The following is a 17,675-nucleotide window of genomic DNA, read 5'->3' as shown; positions in this document are numbered from 1 at the left end:
GCGGGCCATCAGGGGATCAGGGTCCAATGGACACCTGTTCCTCACTGGGAGGCTATTCCCAGCTGGTCTTCCGTGCCCAGCGTCTCAGGTCCTCCCAATGTTTGCGACAGTGGGTGCTCCGCCTTCCATAGACCCCCAGGGTCCACATCTCCTTGGCGATAGCATGCCATATACCCTTCTTTTGATGGGCGCTGACCTGCAGAGGCACTACAGACAGGAGAACACCATTGGACATACAGTCCAGCCAGTAACACGAATGACCCACCATACCCGTTTACATCACTATTGGCACACACATAGCCCAGCACTCAACATGTGCTCATCCAAGAGAACATCCCTCCCCCCTTTCATGATGCCTTCACACACACCTACATGCAGTCATGCCACATGCATCGTGCCCACAGTGTACTCACCTGTTGGTCTGGAGGCCCATACAGCAGTCTGTACTGGGGTAGGACCCCATCCACCAGTCTCTCCAATTCCTCTGAAGTGAAGGCTGGGACCCTTTACCCGGTCACACGGGCCATGATAGGTTCCAGACACAGGTCACAGCAGCACATGCAGTGTAGGTCTTCTCCTATGGAAGGTCAGGAAAGAAGTGAGGAATCAGATAGAAAATGGCGGTCACTGCCGCAGGGGTGCATACCTTCATCGCTGACATAGATCACCATTCACCAATGTACTCCATAGGGCCCAATTATAACCAATGAGGAATTGCACAGCAGTTCCCAAATGCCTCCTGCTACTGCGCACAAAGTCAGCGGAATTACCACACAGGACAGGCGGACTCCATTTCAGGGGGGCAAATCTATGGAATAATGCCACGTCACAGGAGAAATAGGCACATACTTGACAAATTGTACTGTTCCATGACATGTTTTCACACTGCAGACTACTGTTGTGGCTCCACTGTTCAGTTTGTGACAGCATCCTCACTCTTTTGCCCCTTAGATACCTACCTCTGTGGGTGAAAAGGAGATGGAGACAAAACCCTGTGTACAGACCCCAGGTGGATTTGGCTACACTGGAGGACAGATACATTATCCTCACCTGTAGACTGGACAGGGCCACAATCTCAGAGCTGTGTGCTTAAGTGGAGCCTGACCTGATATATGCTATCCGTCATCCCACTGGGATCCCCCCTCTTGTGCAAGTGTTATCAGTGCTCCATTTCCTGGCAACTGGTTCTTTCCAAGTGACAGTGGGCTTGGCAGCAGGAATGTCACAGCCAATGTTCCCAATAGTGCTGTCAAGAGTGCTGTCTGCCCGATAAAACACATGTGCAGCTAAACAGCATTTCCCCAGGTTCAGGATTTGGCCACTGTGAAGGCTGGGTTTTATGCAATGGGACATAACCCCAATATAATTGGGGCAATTGACAGAACACATATTGCATTTGTCCCCCCCCGCCAGAATGAACAGGTATTCATGAATCATAAAAGTTTCCACTCTATGAATGTGCAGATTCAGTGCATGGGGGACCAGTATATCTCCCACGTCAGTGCTAAGTATCCTGGGTCGGTGCATGATGCCTTTGTCCTGAGGAATAGCAGCATCCCAAATGTGATGGCCCAACTACAGGGGCACAGGCTGTGGCTAATAGGTGAGCCCTGGTTCCCACCCAGTATATGTTGGTGTATGCCTATGCTGTTGGCCATATAGGATAGTGTGTGGCAAAATGTTGTCCCTCAATATTTGCAGGTGACTCTGGTTACCCAAACCTATCATGGCTGTTGACCCCTGTGAGGAATGCCAGGACAAGGGCAGAAGAACATTATAATGAGGCACATGGGTAAACCAGAAGGATCATTGAAAGAACCTCTGGCCTCCTGTATGCCAGGTTCCGGTGCCTCCATCTGACAGGTGGATCCTACTCACCAAAGAATGTATGCCAGATAGTGGTGGCATGCTGCATGTTGCACAACCTGGCCCTCAGATGCCATGCCCCTTTTCTGCAGGAGGAGGGGACTGGAGATGCCTCTGTGGCAGCAATGGACCCTGTGGACAGTGAGGATGAAGAGGCGGAGGATGAGGATGTGGATAACATAACATCTGTAATCCATCAGTACTTTCAATGACACACAGGTGAGACAGTGCAACTTTACATTTCAATAACATTGGTTGAGTTCTGTGTGGCATTGTCACGCTGGTATTTCCCACTCCTATGCCCACTTACTGTTACCTCTGGCTATTCGTTTTGCAGATGTTATGTGATTTGACAAATACTCCTGGTGTGATCACAGCAGCCAGCTACAGGTCATTGATTCTATGCTCATTCTATGTACAGTACATTTGCACTGGTTGTACCTGTTTTAATCAATACATTTTTGAAATACATGACATACTCGAAATCGATTTATATCATAGGGTGTTTATTGAAGTGCTAATATATAGAGGGGGAAATGCAATGGGATAATGTGATGATGGAGGAATGTCCAGGGTATTGTTCCAGTCTGTTTGTAGCACAGGTGCATTGTCCATGTGGACATAGGAAGGGGAGCAATGGCAGTTCAAGGTGGATGGAGTGACTGAGTGGGACACAATGGGGACAATCGGGAGAGTCTCATTTCCTTTGCTGGGTCTTGGCAAGTGTCTCTGGCTTCTGTCAAGATCACAGGGAACATTTTCAGGGTGGTTCACCTTCTGCAGGGGGAGGGGTGCTGGTGGCCTGTGAGTCCTGTGGGGGGGCCTCCTGGCCACTAGCAGCAGTGGACGTGGAAGGCTGTTCAAATGACTGGCTAGTGGCAGGGGCCCGCTGGTGTGACACTGCCTCCCTCATGATGTTGGCCATGTCTGCCAGCATCCCTGTTATGGAGATCAGGGTGTTGTTGATGGGTGCAAGCCCTCCCTGATCCCCTCATACTGTCCCTCCCGCACCCGCCTGTTCTCCTTCACGTTGTCTAGGATCTGGCCCATCATGTCCTGGAATATTGATAGGCTCCCAGGATCTCAGCGAGCACATCCTGGAGAGTCAGTTTCCTGGTCCTGTCCTCCCCCTGGTGCACAACACCTCTCCCAGTTTCTCTGTTGGCCTGTGCCTCTGTCCCCTGAACCATGTGCCCACTGACACCAGGGGGGTGATTCTAAGTCTGGCGGGCGGCAGAGGCCGCCCGCCAGACTTCCCCCTCCGAAATACCGCTCCGCGGTCGAAAGACCGCGGAGGGTATTCTAAGTTTTTCCCTGGGCTGGCGGGCGGTCGCCAAAAGACCGCCCGCCAGCCCAGGGAAAAACTCCCTTCCCACGAGGATGCCGGCTCGTAATCGAGCCGGCGGAGTGGGAAGGTGCGACGGGTGCTGTTGCACCTGTCGCGTATTTCACTGTCTGCCAAGCAGACAGTGAAATACCTGTAGGGGCCCTCTTACGGGGGCCCCTGCAGTGCCCATGCCAGTGGCATGGGCACTGCAGGGGCCCCCAGGGGCCCCGCAACCCCCCCTACCGCCATCCGGTTCCCGGCGGGCGGACCGCCGGGAACTGGATGGCGGTAGGGGGGGTCGGAATCCCCTCGGCGGCGCAGCTAGCTGCGCCGCCTTGGAGGATTCAATAGGGCGGTGGGACACTGGCGGGAGACCGCCAGTGTTGCCGGTCTGACCGCGGCTTTACCGCCGCGGTCAGAATGCCCTGCGGGGCACCGCCGGCCTGTCGGCGGTGCTCCCGCCGACCCTGGCCCCGGCGGTCTAAGACCGCCGGGGTCAGAATCACCCCCCAGGTCTCTGATTGTCTTGGGTGCGAGGTGTGGCCTAAGGTCACTGTACAGGTGGGCACACTGCTGATTGACATGTCCTGGGGACAGAGGTTTGGGTACGCTGTGTGGGTGTTGTGGTGTTGTTTCCTGATGGTGGAGGATCTGTGGTGGTCTGTGATTGGGATTGGTAACCGGCTGTCCAGTGGTCTCTGATGGGCCAGGTAGATTGTCCAGATCCGGAAGAGCAAAGTTTCTGTCACCACTGTGGGCTTCTTCAGTTGGGGGACTGAATAGTGTTGGCACCTCCTCTCCAGTGACATTGGCTGGGGTACCTGTGGGGATGTAAATGATGTATTATGCTTCATGTGTATGACATATTGTACATCCCTGGATTCCCCTCTATGGTTGGTGTTTGACCTGCCAGCTTTTACCATGCATGGTGGGATTGTTAGTTTCCCTATGCTGTGCATTCTTTAGTGATGAGTGTCCATGCATGGCTGTGAGGGGTGTCCATCCATTGTTACATCATGCAGGGCTTGGGATTGGGATTAGTGCGATGTGATGGTGGAGTGTGTGAGATGTAGTGGACTGATGGGAGTGAGGGTGAGGGGTGAGGGTATGTGTTGGCATGCAGATAGGGGGGTGATAATTGTTGAAAGTTGACATACCAGAGACCAGTCCTCCTCTGACTCCGTCCAGGCCCTCAGGATGTAGTATTGCCATGTCTTGAGCCTCCAATGCTGTGGGGGGGAGGTGGGGGTCCACCACCAGTCCTCTGTATACCGAGCTGGTGCCTTGCTGCTATGGAACGTACCTTTCCCCGTTGGTCGTTCCACCTTTTCCTGATGTCGTCCATTGTTCTGGGGTGCCGTCCCAAGGCGTTGACCCTGTCCACGATTATCCGCTATAGCTCCATCTTCCTTGCTATTGATATCTGCTGCACCTGTGCTCCAAAGAGCTGTGGCTCTACCCTAATGATTTCCTCCACCATGACCCTTAACTCCTCCTCAGTGAAACGGGGGTGCCTTTGTGGTGCCATGGGTGGTATGTGATGTGTGTTGGTGAGGCTGTGTTGGGTAATGTGTTGGGGTGTGTGAAGTGGGGTGCGTGGGTGTTTGCGGTGTGTGTATGTCACTGTAGCAGTGGTCTTGGTGTCAATCTTGTGCCAATGATTTGTATTCATAAAGGGTTGTGGGTAATGTGTGTGTGTGTTTTATAGTGGTGGAAGTGTGTAGGTGTGGTGTGTGTATGGGTGTCAGGTGTGTGTTGTTTGAATTGTCCAACACTGTGTTGTTTTGTCTGTGGGTGCCCATTGTGAGCGCGGCAGTATGTACTGCCAATGGTTTACCGCCATTGAATGTCGGCTGTGGTGATTCGTGGGTCATAATGTGGTGGGCGTTTTTCTGTTGGTGTAACGGTGTGGGTTTTGATACCGTCCCTTTATCACTGACCTTTGGCCTGGTGGATTTGTGTCTGTGGTTGTATTCTGTCAGATTGTTATGTGTGTGCCATAATATGGTGAACTGATATCTGCCACCACGGTAAGTTGGCAGTCGTCAGAGTGGCGGTAAGCGGCATCTAGCATCATTGTCATAATGAGGGCCTTTGTCTCTTGTGAAATCCCCTAAAGCAGGAACTAACTAGAATTATTTTCAATATCCTCTAACTAAAGGAAAGGGGTGTCCATGCATTGGTACATCATGCAGGGCTTGGCATTGGGATTAATGTGATGTGATGTGGGAGTGTGTAGGATGTAGTGGAGTGATGGGAGTGAGGTTGAGGGTATGTGATGGCATGCAGGTAGGGGGTGTTAATTGTTGAAAGTTGACATACCAGAGACCAGTCCTCCTCTGACTCCGGCCAGGCCCTCAGGATGCAGTATTGCCAAGTCCTGATCCTCCCATGCATTGTCCACCCACCACCAGTCCTCTGTATAGCGAGCTGGTGCCTTGCTGCTATGGAATGTACCTTTCCCCGTAGGTCGTTCCACCTCTTCCTGATGTCATCCTTTGTTCTGGGGTGCCGTCCAAATGCGTTGACCTTGTCCACGATTATCCGCCATAGCTTCATCTTCCTCGCTATTGATATCTGCTGCACCTGTGCTCCAAAGAGCTGTGGCTCTACCCTGACGATTTTCTCCACCATGACCCTTAACTCCTCCTCAGTGAAACGGGGGTGCCTTTGTGGTGCCATGGGTGGTATGTGATGTGTGTTGGTGAGGCTGTGTTGGGTAATGTGTTGGGGTGTGTGAAGTGGGGTGCGTGAGGGATGTATGGGTGTTTGTGGTGTGTGTATGTCATTGTAGCAATGGTCTTGGTGTCAATCTTGTGCCAATGATTTGTATTTGTAAAGGGTTGTGGGTAATGTGGGTGTGTGTTTTATAGTGGGGTATGTGTGTAGGTGGGGTGTGTGTATGGGTGTCAGGTGTGTGTTGTTTGAATTGTCCAACGTGGTGTTGTTTTGTCTGTGGGTGTCCATTGTGAGCACGGCAGTATGTACTGCCAATGGTTTACCGCCATTGAATGTCCGCCATGATGATTCGTGGGTCATAATGTGGTGGGCGTTGTTCTGGTGGCATAACGGTGTGGTTTTTGATACTGCCACTTTATCACTGACCTTTGGTCTGGTGGATTTGTGTCTGTGGTTGTATTCTGTCAGATTGGTGTGTGTGTGCCATAATACGGTGAACGGATATCTGCCGCGGCGGTAAGTTGGTAGCCATCAGCGTGGCGGTAAGCGGCATCTAGCATCATTGTCATAATGAGGGCCTTTGTCTCTTGTGAAATCCCCTAATGCAGGAACTAACTAGAATTATTTTAAATATCCTCTAACTAAAGGAAAGGGGTAAGGTACACTTGGCTTGATTGCCTTGTAGGTGTTGTGCCTGTTTTCAATGTGAGTATTAAATGAGGAACCATACATTTATATTAATTTTGCACCAGTAATAACAGCATTAGTTTTTGATGTAATATTTTTTTATTTTCATATCCATTTCAAACAATACAACCAGTCTCTCAGTCAAAATGCAAAATCTGTACATGAAAGTTCTCAGTACCCCCATCTCCCCAAACCTTTCTCACTATATAGCCACTCATTATGACCCTCCTTTTCATCCATCTGGTAAATGGTAAGTCCACAATTTTCTCCAGACCCTTTCGTATTTACAGGGACACCCCTGAGCCATGTACATAGTCTCTTCTATTTTGGCACACCAGTCCATGTCTTATGCTCATGCCATTATCGATCGGGCTTCAGGATGCAACTATTGCTTATCTATATCAAGTTTAGCCACCAACATACCCAATCGCAGAAGTATCCTGTCCCCTGGGGGGACTCCAGATACTCCATTATGCCCAGTAACACCGTTCTAGGAGGTGCTGCAATATTCATACCCACTACCCTCTACTTGGGCTAAGGTGGATATGATGTAGTTCCAGTCAGCCTGGATAAGTGGGCACCACCATACCATGTTGAAGACGTCACCTCAAAGGTCCCAATACCTGCCACACATTGGGGAGGTGGGGGTTCCCACCTTCTATTATCAGAGGGGTGTTAAGTAGGCGTAGCATCATTACTTTTTTATTTTTATTTTGCACCATGTTGTGCCAGCAGCAAACATTCAAATGGCTTTCAATTTTTTTTTCCAATTTTTCAAAATGGGCCAATTCCTAAAAAAGGCCAGCAACACTCAGAGATAGATTTGTAACCATTCTTCAGTTATTTCTCTGTATTACATGTTCACCAAGTGAAATGTGCAATGCAACATGTTACACATCCAGCATATGACACCACAACAGCAGGTATTTAACATGTGGTACAATTCATAGACTGTATTACATACACTCCAAAAATGAAGCCACCCATCTGCAGCCTATTTCCTACATTGAGCATAAATGGCATTACCACAACGTGTATCTGACAATATAGTCAAATGTTCCACTTCAGAGCTAGGGTCTCATACAACTAAAAACAAGAAGCCTACTGTCAGTATTTTATACACCACATATGTGGCATAATCCACATAATCCTTAAACTTCACACTACAGGGCATCATCAACTGCCAACATCCTAATCAATGCAGAAATGACAATATTGCCCTCCAGCAACCTTTATCCCATTCACTCTGGGGGAGAGACAGTCAATTTTCAGTTCATGTTGTTTATTGAGCTCCTGTTTGTATAAAGCGTTGTAAAAAAGCAATAGAATTATGAAAACAGAACATAAATAAATGTAAGTGTGCAAAATGGGCAACAGGCTATATTAGCTATGCCAGAAAAAAAAACATTAGAAACTATCAGGTAAAGGTCTGGTTCTGGTTAGAAGATGGGATTTCAAGCATGTCTTAAAGCAGGCTCGGCTCCTCTACTATGGTGGAGAAGCATCGGCCCCGTGCCAGCAGCAGCACCTGCAAAACATTTACAACAAAATGACAATAAACTATGTTTATTATTGTTTTATTGTAAAGGGGGTGGGGCCACAGGCTGTGAAAAGCACTGAGGGCAGGCACAGCCCTTTCAGGTGTAAGTGACCACTCCTCCCCTCTCTCCAAGCACAGATGGCTCATCAGGATATGCACCCTACAGCCCAGCTCCCTTTGTGTCACTGTCTAGAGAGAGGTACAAACAGCCCAACTGTCAAACTAACTCAGACAGAGAATCCAAATACAGGCAGAGTCACAGAATGGTTTAAGCAAGAAAATGCCTTATTTCTAAAAGTGTCATTTTCAAACACACAATCTCAAAAACAACTGTACTAAAAGATGTATTTTTGAATTGTGAGCTCAGAGATCCCAAAATCCACATGTCTATCCGCTCCCAAAGGGAATCTTCGCTTTAATCATATTTAAAGGCAGCCCCCCATGTTAACCTATGAGAGAGATAGGCCTTGCAGCAATGAAAATCATATTTGGCAGTATTTCACTGTCAGGACATATAAAACACATTAGTATATTTCCTACCTTAAACATACACTGCACCCTGTCCATGGGGCTACCAAGGGCCTACCTTAGGGATGTCTTACATGTAAGAAAAGGAAAGGTTTAGGCCTGGCAAGTGGATACACTTGCCATGTCGAATTGGCAGGTTAAACTGCACACACAGACACTGCAGTGGCAGCTCCCAGCCATGTTTACAGGGCTACTAATGTGGGTTGCACAATCAGTGCTGCAGGCCCACTAGTAGCATTTGATCTACAGGCCCTGGGCTCCTCTAGTGCACTGTACTAGGGACTCACCAGTAAATCAAATATGGCAATCATGGAAAACCAATAAACCATACAATTTACACAGAGAACATATTTACTTTAGCACTGGTTAGCAGTGGTAAAGTGCCCAGAGTCTGTGACTCTGCCTGTTTGTGGATTCCTATTCTGGGTCAGTTTGACAGTTGGGCTGTTCACACCTCTCCTCTAGGCAGTGTCACAAAGACCCATATTTATACTTTTTGACACAAACCTGCTCTAACGCAGGTTTGTGTCAAAAAGTTTACCTCAGCTACTGCCATTCCTAGACGCCAGCCTGGCATCATATTTAAGGAATTATGCTAGCCGGCACTAAGGCCCGGTTAGCATCAAAATAAAGGACTCTAACCGGGTAGAGGAGGCGCAGGGAAGACTGGAGGTTGTGAGTGAAAGATTGCCATTAGTCAGGTTAGCGTAAAAAAAATGACTCTAACCTGACTAGCGTCATTTTGTGATGCACAACCCCCATGGATATGACTCCTGTCATAGCAAAGACAGTAGTCATGCCCCCAGCCCAGGGGACTTCTGTCCCCTGGGCATGGCCATTGGGCACAGTGCCATATAGGGGGTCCAATTTAGGCCCCCAATGGCACTAAGTAAAATAATAATAAATACTTACCACTACTTACATCGAATTACCTATTATGGGGTCCCCCATCCTCTGCAGTCCCTCTGGTGTGGGCGGGGGTGTCCCTGGGACCCGGGGAGGGCACCTGTGGACTTATTCCATGATGTTCCACCATGGAAATTAGCCCACAGGTCCCCTAACGCCTGCCCTGAGCCAGGTGTTAAACTATGGTGCTAAACAGGGTTAGCGCCATTATTTAGGCCCGCCTACCTCCCATGTGTCATTTTTGCGCAGGAGGATAAATAAGGCCTATGAGTCATTTTTTGCCCAGGAGCGCCTACCTTGCATGTCATTGACGCAAGGTAGGTTTCCACGGTAGAAAGATGATGCTAACTCTATAACCTTGGCACTAGACAGGCCTAGTGCCAAAGTATAAATATGGAGTTAGCTTTGCACCGGATTTGCATAAAAATAAATGACGCAAATCCGGTGCAAACAGAGTATAAATATGGGCCAAAGGGAGCTGCGGTGTAGCCTGCACATCCTGATAAGCCATCTGAACTAGAGTGGAGGAAGAAGTGGTCACTTACACCTGAAAGGACTGTGCCTGCCCTCACACAATGCAGTTTCCAACCCCCTGGTGTGTGTCTTGTCCTGGACAAAGAAGGATCCTCACAGAGGCACAACTAGGTCCAAGGTTGAGGGGAAGGGCTACTTTGCGTGGCTAATACTTCAAACAGTGGGACAAAGCTATCCTGACTAAACAGTGATAAGTTGTGCATTTTAAATATATTGGGCAAACACAATATGATTACAACATATGCGATAGAGATTTGAAAACGTTTATAGGCTGCAGACAGAGATCCTTTAATAGGGGAATAGTGGAGACTACCTCAGAGTCTGAGGAATTTGTGAGTTTATTAAGGATTGATACTTCTGCTCCTGTAGCATCTCAAAGTAAGTGTTATGTTTTTTGTATTTACACTTCTGTTATCCTAAAGCTGTATTCTATGTGCATTAATTATTTATCATAATTTAGAGCTTTTACTAAGTAATCTTTACACAACTACCATAGTGTTTCATGGGATACGTAGTAAATAATTCACTCACTATTAACAGTCTTAGAAATGCATTAAGCAAATGATAGCAAATAGTGAAAAGTGCTTTTCAGTCATAAAGAAAATAATTTGTGTGCATTCTTCAAATAGATCAAACAGAGGAGGATAATGATGGTACAAATGTGGAGAGACCAGATGACTCACACATGGTGATGGAAGGTCCCATTGAAATAGACAGTCAACCACTCCTCTTAGCTACTGTAGCAGTGCATTGTTTCTCCCCACAAACACCTTTGGATGAGGATGATGTCCAACAGCCGTATAGTCCAATCCTAAAGCAGATTGTGAGGCCACAATACCAGTGTGTCACAGTACTTGCTCGGGGAGGTGTCTCATGTCAACCAATCATCATTGTCAGGAAAATACATCTGCAAATACTCAGTTGTTTTAGGCACTGCAACATAAGCAGATAAACATAGTTAACAAAAAACTGCAACACATGCAGCAGTGCATTTTATTTGGACTCCATAATGTGGCCAATCAATTGGTAGAAAAGCAAATAAAGATGGACACAAAAATGGACAGCATCACCAATGCTTCTTAGAAATTACCTCTACAACTGGCACAAAATAACGCAAATCAAAGGCATAGAGAGAGAAACACTGCAGCACATATGGATGGTTTAACCCATTCCATTGAGAGATTGGCACATGCCTCTTCAACATTATTGAGGAGGATAGTCAATCTCCAAGTGGAAATGGTCCACTTTAGTGAGGGCATCTCCAGGGTCGTAGGGCAATTACCTTTGCAGTCAAGACACTACAAACTGCCCAAATTGCCAGTGGGATAGCTGCAAAATAAGGAGGATATCTTTAGTATCAGCAGCATCTCTGCTACAGATGCACACTCACAGCGACACAGCTGCAGCTGTTCTCCTGCTGCTCAACCCGTGGGAGTAAAGATCACAGTACAGAAAACACCAACAGGAAAGTTGCAGGCAAGTCCTCTTGTAGGGTGTGTATTCCTAGAGATTGTGGCACTTAGAGTTCACTTCTTATCCTGTGTACTGAGGAGCAGGTCTAGTCTTTCAGGGCTCCCCAAAGATCAGATATTATATCCATTCCTCTTCTGATCTTTCACTTGTCCAGGAAGAATTCTGAAGTGGATACCTGGCAGTGCCACACTTCTGCCTGGCAAACTAGCTACTGGGTGGAAATGAGTCGGAGCACAGCCTAACCAGTTGGGTAGAAGTTCCTGGGGACAACCTTACCTGCTTTGAACATTTCCCAGGTGGTGAAAGTCTTTAGCCATATGAACCCTGGGCTTTGAGAGCTGAGGGCGTGAGTAGAGTGTATCAGTGGACATCCTAGTGCCCTCTAACATCTATCACTAAATCCAGTTTGAGGCAACCACTGTACCAACAATAAGCCCAGATACAGAAGTCTGGTAGCATAAAAGTAGGGTTCTTTAGCAATCAGATAGTGAATACACAGCAATTGTTTTGGCATCCTGTGCCCTTCCCTACCATTTACCCCAACTGTTATATTTTAAACCCAGAGTCAGAAATCTGGTAGGACAAGGCAGGGCCCTTCATCAATCAGACAGTGGGTACACATGAATATGCTGTGAACTTCAGAGGAATCATCTCTACCCTTTCAGGTAAGCCTTTTGTTTGCTCCCTTGAAGCATTTCACACCAATTCAATGCTGATTACTGGCTGGGAACTTCAAGCAGGGGAAGGGTAACTTTTCAAAAGTTACTTTTCATAACTATTTAGTATGATCTGACTTCCCCATTGAATTGGATTTTTAATTGCTAGCTTTTGCCAACTCTCCAAAAATGTATTCTATAAAAATTACAGTGAGCTTATTAAATATTTTGAATTCCATCTTTAGAAAGATTGCCCTCTCTTACTGTTGGCCAGAGGTATCTTTTCAGTCTGGCCATGGAAAGTTGAAATAAATGATTGTTTGAGGCCACACAAATGTAGAGGCCTGAGAAAATTCATGTTACTTGGTTAATATGCCTAATTCTGTGACTAGCAAGTCACACGCTTTATTCCTAATGCATGTTCCATTCCTCCTGAGATTGAATATCTCAGTGCCAAACAGTTGGCAATGTAACCTCCTAATAATTACTCTGCCTGAAATCTCCACAAACCTAAATCAAAATAAATTAGTTGCTGTTAGCTCCCCACATTAATCAATTCTCAAATGAGATGTTTACATCCATGCAGAAAACCTCCTATCCTGAATAACTGGCAAAAAATTAGCTGCTTTGAAATACCTTTGCAATGAATAGCGTTCTAGCATTCCAAATTTCATGTATTGCTGCACACTTCAGAGCACATAGACTATCTGACTGATAGACAATGTCTTGCAAAGAAGTGACTCTAACAAATGGAAATTGGAGTTCTGAAGCCTCCAACATATAAAGTGTCAACTCCAATAAATATCAATATTGTTTTTATATTCTGCAGGGAAAAGTGCATTTTTTTTAATGTAAAAATTGTTATTAATTTCTCCAGAATTCTAGGCCTGGATGAAATTTATTTTACACTGGGACATTTTCTGTGATTTCTCAAATTAGATCTTGTGGAGGAATTGTCATTTTAATTGAGGAGGCGTCCAGACCACATCTCATGGAGACAGAAGCAACTGCCCAATTTCCAATACGGATGCCATCACAAGAATTAGAAAATTGATCATAGACCTTCAATAAGGAAGGATGAATGTTTGTGATAAAAGAAAGGATGGATGTTCGTGATAACATTCCTTATCTCAATTTTCCAACAGCCAACTTCAACACTTATTATCTTGCACCTCATGAATCCATTATTGCTCTTAAGGTCTTCAAACCGTCGCAGGCCAATGGTCCTCATTACAACCCTGGCGGTCGGTGATAAAGTGGCGGAAATACCACCAACAGGCCGGCGGTAATAAATATGAAATTATGACCATGGCGGAAACAACTCAGACAGACAGCCACTTTAACACACCGACCACCAGGGCGAAACCAACAGGCACCACAGCGGTAACAAAAACAGCCAGGCAGAAGACAATGTACCACCCACAGTAATACGACACACCTATCCGCCACATTTTCCGGAGCGGTACCAACAACATCAAAAGCCTGGCAGAAACACTGCACAGAAGGGAAACGACTCACCTCTTGACACTCAAGGAAAAACCAGGCCACCATGGAGCCCGAGTTACATGTCTTCCCCATGCTCTTCTACCTTCTGCTCCATTACAAACACCAACGCCGAAGAAGATGACCACAGAGAGTACAGCCGCCTAGCACACAGGGGAGGGGGGGAGGAAAAAGAGAGTGACTCACACACGCAACACCCCCAACACCACACACACAACCAAATGCAGGAACATAACATATACACCCCGTACCCATCAGGAATAATGCAAGGATAACTACTATAGTGTAAAAAGGCTGTAATAAGATAAATATAGGTGAAATTCCTGCATCCAAATCAAAAAGTATATACATATTTGCAATGCAAGGGGCACTGCAAAGGCCTCAATGTCCGTGGTCCACAGGGCCACATCACAAAGTCCAAGGCCCAACCTCACTCCTGCAACGACATGGAGAGAACACTGCAGGAGCATCAGGTAGAAAATAGACAGGCACCTCAGGGGATGGGAAATGGGGGGGCACTTCAGCCCGAAGATGGTCCAACGCCACTGGTCCTGGAGGGGGCAACATGCCAATCACTCTCTCCTGGGGAGTGCAAGGCCACAGTCTCTCAAGTGGGTCACTTGTCCACATGCTCTGGAGGGGGCAACATGGCCTGTGCTTGGTCCTGGGGAGTGCAAGTCCACAGTCTTTCAAGTGGGTGATTTGCCCACTGCCTAGTCCTGGGGAGTGCAAGGCCACAGCCTCTCAAGTGGGTGATTTGTCTACTGCCTGGTCCTGGGGAATGCAAGGCCACAGTCTCTCAAGTGGGTGATTTGCCCACTACTTGGTCCTGGGGAGTTTAAGGCCACAGTCTCTTTAGAGGGTGACTATTTCCACTGGTTCTGGAGGAGGCATTGTGCACAGTGATCTTCATCCTGGGAAGGATGGGGTGAGCGGATGGCTTCTTCCACTGGTTCTGGAGGGGCCATTGTGCCCAGTGATCTTCATCCTGCGAAGGATGGAGTGAGTGGATTGCTTCTTCCACTGGTTCTAGTGGGGGCATTGGATGCAGGTCACAGTCTCTCACCTGGGTGTCAGACCCACAGGATTTGCAAGGGCCAGGCCGCACAACAGCCCATGGATGCAGGACTACACACTGTCTGCCGGCTGTAACGGCTGTTCAGTGGTGGTGCATGTGTCAGTGCTGGCAGTGGTGGGGGGAGACTCCAGCCCTTCCCCTGCAGCCTCGGACAGCTGCCCACTGGGGTTGCTGCTGCTGTTGATGGTGCTGGTGGCATGCTGGTGGCAGTGCTAGCAGTGGTGGGGGGAGGCTTCAGCCCATCCTCTGCAGCCTTGGACGGCTGAACCACCATGGTTGGTGGTGGGGGCTCTGACTGAGTCCCAGCACCAGGCGTCTTGTCCTTTTTGCATGCTGGCGCAGGCCATTTGCCCTTCGTGCCAGCAGCTGGGAATGGCTACTTGCTCCTTTTGGCAGCAGCTGGGGACTGCTCCATGCCCTTCCTCTCAGCAGCCGGGGATTGCTTCTTGCCCTTCCTTTTACCAGCTGGGGTTGCCTCCTTGCCCATCTTTGCAGCAGCTGGGGGTGACTCCTTGTCCTTCCTTGCAGCAGCTAGGTGTGCCTCCTTGCCATTCCTTGCAGCACTTGGTGCAGGCACCCTATCAGTGTGGCTGACTGGTGCCCGGGATCCTTTCCCACCTGGTGTAGCTGTGGACAATACTGTGCCCCTGGACTGGGTGGCTGAGGTGCTTGGCTGGGCTCTGACCATCCTGGCCTGATGTTAGGGACGGGGCAGGGCTAGGGGAGAGGTCAAAGGAGGAGAAGAAAAGCTTCTTAGGGACATTGGGGTGGAAAGAGGGAGATGGTTCGGGAGGGGAAGTAGAGGGAGTGGTTGTAGGAGGTCTCTGCCTGATGTGTTTGGGTGCAGGTGCTTGGGCTGGATGCTGTTGTGAGGTGGATGGCTGTTGGGTGTCTGAGTGCCTGCATTTGTGTACTTTCAGAGGAGGGGGCACAGACACAGTGGGAGAGGGCACAGGGGAAGTGTGCATGGAAGTGGGGGTTGTGACTGCCAGTGAGGGGCATGTGCTGATGATGGGAGTAGTGGATGAGGATGTAGTGCATGCAGGTGTGACTGTAGATGCAACTGGGGGAGGTGGAGGATGAGGAAGAGGGGGCCACAGTGGAGGCAGTGGATGTTAGTATAGCTGCATCTGGATGGTGTTTGTGTGAGTGCAGGAGGGATGAAGCGTGGTGCTTGTGTTTGCCATGTCCACACATGTGTTTTCCTGGGTGCATGCTTGTCTGACTGTGTGCTTGGGATAGGTTGGGCTTGAGGGGAATGGGACTGGGTAGAAGAAGGTGGAGGGGGGAGGCTAGAAACAGGGACAGTGGCTGCCATCAGAAAGGAGGCCTGAGCCTGGATTGATCTCTGTTGGGCCGCCATGCCAGTGTGAATGCCCTCCATGAATGCATTTGTCTGTTGCATTTGGGCTGCCAGCCCTTGGATGCCATTCACAATGGTTGACTGCCCAACAGAGATGGACCGCAGGAGGTCAATAGCCTCCTCACTCAGGGCAGCAGAGCTGACTGGAGCAGGGCCTGAGGTGCCTGGTGCGAAGGAGATGCCCACCGTCCTGGGTGAGCGGGCACAGGAAATACGCTGAGGGGCTGCTGGGAGTACAGTGCTGGTATGGGGTGGCTGCTGTACCTGTAGCTGGGGTGGGCATAGAGGTGTCTGCCACCACCAGGGAGCTTCCATCGCAGGAGGAACCCGTGTCTGAACTGCCCCCTCCTGTCTCCACTGTGGTGCTCCCTTCGCCCTCTGTCTCACTGGTGCCCTCACCGTCAGTGGATTCGGCATCCTGTGCCCTGTGGAATGCAGCTCCCTCCGTCACCAGTGCCTCAGCTCCTCCGCCAGATGACGCTAATGCACATAAGGAAAAGGTGACAAAACAAAAAGGGGGAAAGAGACAAAGGATATACTTGGTAAATGGTGGCAACAACACCACCGTTGGTGTACATGACACACACAGAGAACAGCCCTATGCACTAGGCAATGCACTACCAGTCACAATGCTAGTCACCAGCCCATGGCTAAGGACACCTAATGCCAATTACAGCATACCTGCGACCCACAGCCCCCTACCCAGTAGTGGATGGCTACTAGCTTGGTTGGAGGTATTTTACATCAGAACCCTGCCCAACACGGGGCCTAATCTGCAATGTCAGGCCTGGCCTAGTGGCACCCACAGGCCCACATCGCCCACTCGGATACCACTCCACCAGGCGCAAGTTGTATATTGGGGCACTGTACTCACCCCCTTGTGGCTGCTGTGATCCCCCAAGCCCCCGTCCAGCTCCGGATAGGCCACCGCCAGTATGCGGGACATCAGGGGGGTCAGGGTTCGACGGGCACCCCTTCCTCGTTGGGAGGCCATCCCCACCTGGGCCTCTGCCATCTTCCGTGCCCAGTGTCTCAGGTCCTCCCACAGTTTGCGACAGTGGGTGCCCTGCCTGCTGTAGACCCCCAGGGTCCGCACGTCCTTGGTGATGGCACATCATATTCCCTTTTTCTGATGAGTGCTGACCTGCAGGGAAACGGACAAAGGGAAAGATATTAGTCCGACCATCCTGCCTGTTACACTTATAGACCACCATGCCCCTTCCCATCCCCATTAGCACAGACAATGCCCACCATACATGCAGCACGCTGCTCAGGGCCCATCCACCAACACCCCCACATGAGGCCTTCACACACAGCACTCTATGCATTCACGCCCCATGCATCATACTAATGGTGTACTAACCTTTTGGTCTTGAGGCCCATACAGCATTCCGTACTGGGGTAGGGCCCCATTCACCAGTCGCTCCAACTTTGCTGAGGTGAAGGCAGGGGCCCTTTCCCTAGTGACACGAGCCATGGTCAGTTCCAGACACAGGTCACAGCAGTACTTGCACTGTAGGTCCTTTCCTGTTGAA

This window comes from Pleurodeles waltl, chromosome 6 (assembly GCF_031143425.1).
Source record: "Pleurodeles waltl isolate 20211129_DDA chromosome 6, aPleWal1.hap1.20221129, whole genome shotgun sequence".
In the NCBI taxonomy this organism is placed as follows: domain Eukaryota; kingdom Metazoa; phylum Chordata; class Amphibia; order Caudata; family Salamandridae; genus Pleurodeles; species Pleurodeles waltl.
This window is presented reverse-complemented; position numbering follows the sequence as displayed.